Consider the following 7,057-nt stretch of genomic DNA (forward strand, 5'->3'; position numbering starts at 1 on the left):
TTTCTCATTTTTGACGTTTTCAAGTTTTTTTTTGCAATTCTGGGTCGAACAGTGTGATTTTCTCATTTTCCACCTTTTTCAGGTTTTCTCCCAATATATGGATCCTTCTGTGTGAGTTTTTTAATTTCTACTTTTTCACGGTTTTTCACCATATTCTGGGTCCTACATTTGAATATTAAATTTTCCACTTTTTTTCATGGTTATTCTCCATATTCTGGGTCAGACAGTGTGAATTTTTAATTTTCACGTTTTTCAGGGTTTCTCGACATATTTTGGGTCCTGCAGTGTGATTTTCTCATTTTCTACCTCTTTCAGGTTTTCTCGCCATATTCGGGGTCCTTCAGTGTGAGTTTTTAATTTTATACTTTTTTCAGGGTTTCTCGCCATACTTTGGGTCCTACAGTGTGAATTTTAAATTTTCCACGTTTTTATTTTTTTTCGTTATATTCTGGGTCCTGCAGTGTGATTTTCTCATTTTCCACCTTTTTCAGTGTTTCTGGCCATATTCTGGGTAATACAGTGTGAATTTTAAAATATCTACTTTTTTCATGGTTACTCGCGATATTCTGGGCCAGACAGTGTGAATTTTAAATTTTCACGTTTTTCAGGCTTTCTCGGCATATTCTGTGTCCTGCAGTGTGATTTTCTCATTTTCTCCCCTTTTCAGGTTTTCTCGCCATATTCTGCGTCCTACAGTGTGAATTTAATTTTTCCACGTTTTTCAGGGTTTCTCGCCATATTCTGGGTCCTACAGTGTGAATTTTTAATTTTCCACGTTTTTAAGTTTTTTTCTTCATATTCTGGGTCCTACATTGTGATTTTCTCAATTTCCACCTTTTTCAGGTTTTCTAGGCATATTCGGGGTCCTTCAGTGTGAGTTTTACTTTACTACTTTTTCAGGGTTTCTCGCCATATTCTTTGTCCTACAGTGTGAATTTTCAATTTTCCACGATTTTCAGTGTTTCTCGCCATATTCTGGGCCCTACAGTTTAATTTTCTCTTTTTCCAACATTTCCAGGTTTTCTCGGAATATTCTTGGTCCTTCAGTGAGAGTTTTTAATTTTCTACTTTTTTCAAGGTGTCTCGCCATATTCTGTGTCCTACAGTGTGAATTATAAATTTTCCATGTTTTTCAGGGTTTTCCACCATATTCTTCATCCTACAGTGTGAATATTTAATTTTCCACGTTTTTCAGTGTTTCTCGCCATATTCTGGGTCCTACAGTGTGAATATTTAATTTTCCATGTGTTTCAGGGTTTTTCATCATATTCCAGGTCCATCAGTGTGAATTTTTAATTTGCCACCGTTTTCAGGGTTTCTCAACATCTTTTGGGTCCTACAGTGTGAATTTTTAATTTTCCATATTTTTCAGGATTTCTCGCCATATTCTGCTTCCTTCCACGTTTTTCAGGGTTTCTGGCCATATTCCAGATCTTTGTTTGTTAGTTGTTAATTTTCCATGTTTTTCAGGTTTTCTCGACATATTCCATGTCTTTCAGTGTGAATTTTTTTTTTTTTTTGCTTTTTTCGAGACAGGGTTTCTCTGTATAGCTCTGGCTGTCCTGGAACTCACTTCTGTAGACCAGGCTGGCCTCGAACTCAGAAATCCGCCTGCCTTTGCCTCCCGAGTGCTGGGATCAAGGCGTGCGCCACCACGCCCGGCTGTGTGAATTTTTATTTTTCCACGTTTTTCATTGTTTCTTGCCATATTCTGGGTCCTACAGTGTGAATTTTTTATTTTCCACTTTTTTCATGGTTTCTCGCCATATTCATGGTCCTACAGTTTGAATTCTTAATTTTCCACGTTTTTAAGTTTTTTTAGTCATATTCTGGGTCCCACAATGTGATTTTCTCATTTTCCTCGTTTTTCACGTTTTTTCGTAATTTTGGGGCCTACAGTTTGATTTTCTCATTTTCCACCTTTTTAATATTTTCTCGAGATATTCGGGGTCCTTCAGTGTGACTCTTTAATTTTCTACTTTTTTTCGGATTTCTCGCCATATACTTGGTCGGACAGTTTGAATTTTTAATTTTCACTATTTTCAGGGTTTCTCGGCATATTATATGTCCTGTAGCGTGATTTTCTCATTTTGGACGTTTTTCAAGTTTTTTCGCAATTCTAGGTCCTACAGTGTGATTTTCTCTTTTTCCACCTTTTTCAGGTTTTCTCGACATATTCTGGTTCCTACAATGGGAAGTTTTTATTTTCCACGTTTTTCAAGGTTTCTTGCTATATTCTGGTCCTACAGTGTGAATTTTTAATTTTCCATATTTTTCAGGGTTTTTCATCATATTCCAGGTCCATCAGTGTGAATTTTTAATTTTCCACGTTTTTCAGTGTTTGTCGCCATATTCTGGGTCCTACAGTGTGAATTTTTAATTTTCCACTTTTTTTTATGCTTTCTAGCCATATTCTGGTTCCTACAGATTGAATTTTTAATTTTCCACGTTTTAATTTTTTTCGTCATGTTCTGGGTCCCACAATGTGATTTTCTCATTTTCCACGTTTTTCAAGTTTTTTCGCTATTTTGGGTCCTACAGTTTGATTTTCTCATTTTCCACCTTTTTCAGGTTTTCTCGCCATATTCGGGGTCCTTCAGTGTGACTCTTTAATTTTCTACTTTTTTCAGGATTTCTCGCCATGTTCTTGGTCCTACAATGTGAATTTTTAAAAAATTTTTAATATTTTTATTACATATTTTCCTCAATTACATTTCCAATGCTATCCCAAAAGTCCCCCATAGCGCCCCCCACTTCCCTACCCACCCATTCCCATTCTTTTGGCCCTGGCATTCCCCTATATTGGGGCATATAAAGTTTGCAAGTCCAATGGGCCTCTCTTTCCATTGATGGCCGACTAGGCCATCTTTGGATACATATGCAGCTAGAGACAAGAGCTCCGGGGTTCTGGTTAGTACATCATGTTGTTCCAACAATAGGGTTGCAGATCCCTTTAGCTCCTTGGGTACTTTCTCTAGCTTCTCCATAGGGAGCCCTGTGATACATCCAATAGCTGACTGTGAGCATCCACTCCTGTGTTTGCTAGGCCCCGGCATCGTCTCACAAGAGACAGCTATATTTGGGTCCTTTCAGCAAAATCTTGCTAGTGTATGCAATGGTGTCAGCGTTTAGAAGCTGATTATGGGATGGATCCCTGGATACGGAAGTCTCTAAATGGTCCATCCTTTCATCACAGCTACGAACTTTGTCTCTGTAACTCCTTCCCTGGGTGTTTTGTTCCCAATTCTAAGAAGATGCACAGTGTCCACACTTTGGTCTTCATTCTTCTTGAGTTTCATGCGTTTAGCAAATTGTATCTTATATCTTGGGTATCCTAAGTTTTGGGCTAATATCCACTTATCAGTGAATACATATTGTGTGAGTTCTTTTGTGATTGTGTTACTTCACTCAAGATGATGCCCTCCAGGTCCATCCATTTGGCTAGGAATTTCATAAATTCATTCTTTTTAATAGCTGAGTAGTACTCCATTGTGTAAATGTACCATAATTTCTGTATCCATTCCTCTGTTGAGGGACATCTGGGTTCTTTCCAGCTTCTGGCTATTATAAATAGGGCTGCTATGAACATAGTGGAGCATGTGTCCTTCTTACCAGTTGGGACATCTTCTGGATATATGCCCAGGAGAGGTATTGCTGGATCCTCCGGTAGTACTATGTCCAATTTTCTGAGGAACCGCCAGACTGATTTCCAGAGTGGTTGTACAAGCTTGCAATCCCACCAACAATGGAGGAGTGTTCCTCTTTCTCCACATCCTCGCCAGCATCTGCTGTCACCTGAATTTTTGATCTTAGCCATTCTGACTTGTGTGAGGTGGAATCTCAGGGTTGTTTTGATTTGCATTTCCCTGATGATTAAGGATGTTGAACATTTTTTCAGGTGCTTCTCTGCCATTCGGTATTCCTCAGGTGAGAATTCTTTGTTCAGTTCTGAGCCCCATTTTTTAATGGGGTTATTTGACTTTCTGGAGTCCACCTTCTTGAGTTCTTTATATATATTGGATATTAGTCCCTTATCTGATTTAGGATAGGTGAAGATCCTTTCCCAATCTGTTGGTGGTTTTTTTGTCTTATTGATGGTGTCTTTAGCCTTTCAGAAGCTTTGTAGTTTCATGAGGTCCCACTTGTCAATTCTCGATCTTACAGCACAAGCCATTATTGTTCTATTCAGGAATTTTTCCCCTGTGCCCATATCTTCAAGGCTTTCCCCACTTTCTCCTCTATAAGTTTCAGTGTCTCTGGTTTTATGTGAAGTTCCTTGATCCACTTAGACTTGATCTTAGTACAAGGAGATAGGAATGGATCGATTCGCATTCTTCTACATGTTAACAACCAGTTGTGCCAGCACCATTTGTTGAAAATGCTGTCTTTCTTCCACTGGATGTTTTTAGCTCCCTTGTCGAAGATCAAGTGACCGTAGGTGTGTGGGTTCATTTCTGGGTCTTCAATTCTATTCCATTGGTCTATTTGTCTGTCACTATACCAGTACCATGCGGTTTTTATCACAATTGCTCTGTAGTAGAGCTTTAGGTCCGGCATGGTGATTCCACCAGAGGTTCTTTTATCCTTGAGAAGAGTTTTTGCTATCCTAGGTTTTTTGTTATTCCAGATGGATTTGCAGATTGCACTTTCTAATTCGTTGAAGAATTGATTTGGAATTTTGATGGGAATTGCATTGAATCTGTAGATTGCTTTTGGCAAGATAGCCATTTTTACAATGTTGATCCTGCCAATCCATGAGCATGGGAGATCTTTCCATCTTCTGAGATCTTCTAGAATTTCTTTCTTCAGAGACTTGAAGTTTTTATCATACAGATCTTTCACTTCCTTAGTTAGAGTCACGCCAAGATATTTTATATTATTTGTGACTATTGAGAAGGGTGTTGTTTCCCTAATTTCTTTCTCAGCCTGTTTATTCTTTGTGTAGAGAAAGGCCATTGATTTGTTTGAGTTAATTTTATATCCAGCTACTTCACCGAAGCTGTTTATCAGGCTTAGGAGTTCTCTGGTGGAATTTTTAGGGTCACTTATATATACTATCATATCATCTGCAAAGAGTGATATTTTGACTTCATCTTTTCCAATTTGTATCCCTTTGATCTCCTTTTGTTGTCGAATTGCTCTGGCTAGGACTTCAAGTACAATGTTGAATAGGTATGGAGAAAGTGGACAGCCTTGTCTAGTCCCTGATTTTAGAGGGATTGCTTCAAGCTTCTGACCATTTACTTTGATGTTGGCTACTGGTTTGCTGTAGATTGCTTTTATCATGTTTAGGTATGGGCCTTGAATTCCTGATCTTTCCAAGACTTTTATCATGAATGGGTGTTGGATCTTGTCAAATGCTTTTTCCGCATCTAACGAGATGACCATGTGGTTTTTGTCTTTGAGTTTGTTTATATACTGGATTACGTTGATGGATTTCCGTATATTGAACCATCCCTGCATCCCTGGGATGAAACCTACTTGGTCAGGATGGATGATTGTTTTGATGTGTTCTTGGATTCGGTTAGCAAGAACTTTATTGAGGATTTTTGCATCAATATTCATAAGGGATATTGGTCTGAAGTTTTCTATCTTTGTTGGGTCTTTTTGTGGTTTAGGTATCAGAGTAATTGTGGCTTCATAGAATGAGTTGGGTAGAGTACCTTCTGTTTCTATTTTGTGGAATAGTTTGTGAAGAACTGGGATTAGATCTTCTTTGAAGGTCTGATAGAACTCTGCACTAAACCCATCTGGTCCTGGGCTTTTTTTAGTTGGGAGACTATTAATGACTGCTTCTATTTCTTTGGGGGATATAGGGCTGTTTAGATCATTAACCTGATCTTGATTCAACTTTGGTACCTGGTATCTGTCTAGGAACTTCTCCATTTCATCCAGGTTCTCCAGTTTTGTTGAGTATAGCCTTTGGTAGAAGGATCTGATGGTGTTTTGGATGTCTTCAGGATCTGTTGTTATGTCTCCTTTTTCATTTCTGATTTTGTTAATTAGGATGCTTTCCCTGTGCCCTCTAGTGAGTCTGGCTAAGGGTTTATCTATCTTGTTGATTTTCTCAAAGAACCAGCTCCTTGATTGGTTGATTCTTTGAATAGTTTTTCTTGTTTCCACTTGGTTGATTTCGCCCCTGAGTTTGATTATTTCCTGCCGTCTACTCCTCTTGGGTGAATTTGCTTCCTTTTGTTCTAGTGCTTTTAGGTATGTTGTCAAGCTACTAATGTGTGCTCTCTCTAGTTCCACTAGAGTTTCACTGCATATTCTGGGTCCTACAGTGTGATTTTCTCATATTCCACTTTTACAAGTTTTTTCGCAATTCTGGGTCATACAGTGTGATTTTTCTCATTTTCCACCTTTTTCAGGTTATCTCGCCATATTCGGGGTCCTTCAGTGTGACTTTTTAATTTTCTACTTTTTTCAGGGTTTCTCGGCATATTTTGAGTCCTACAGTGTGAATTTTAAATTTTCCACGTTTTTCATGGTTTCTCGGCATATTCTGGGTCCTACAGTGTGAATTTTGAATTTTCCACGTTTTAAAGGTTTTTTCGTGTTGTTCCGGGCCCTACAGTGTGATTTTCTCATTTTCCATTTTTTTCAGTTTTTTTTCGGCATATTCGGGGTCCTTCAGTGTGAGTTTTAATTTTCTAATTTTTTCAGGGTTTCTCGCCATATTCTGGGTCCTACATTGGGAACTTTTTATTTTCCACGTTTTTCAAAGTTTCTTTCCATATTCTGGTCCTACAGTGTGAATTTAAAATTTTCCACGTTTTTCAGGGTTTCTTGGCATATTCTGGATCCTACAGTTTGATTTTCTCTTTTTCCATGTTTTTCAAATTTTTTCGCAAGTCTGTGTCCTACAGTGTTAATTTCTCATTTTCAACATTTTTCAGGTTCTCTCGCCGAAATCCGGGTCCTCCAGTGTGAGTTTTTATTTTTCATTTTTTTCATTGTTTCTCACCATATTCTGTGTCACTAAGTGTGAATTTTTAATTTTCAAGTTTTTCAGGGTTCCTCGACATTTTCTGGGTCCTACAGTGTGATTTTCTCA

This window comes from Mus caroli, unplaced genomic scaffold, assembly GCF_978045245.1.
Source record: "Mus caroli unplaced genomic scaffold, Mus_caroli_1 scaffold_250, whole genome shotgun sequence".
Lineage (NCBI taxonomy): Eukaryota > Metazoa > Chordata > Mammalia > Rodentia > Muridae > Mus > Mus caroli.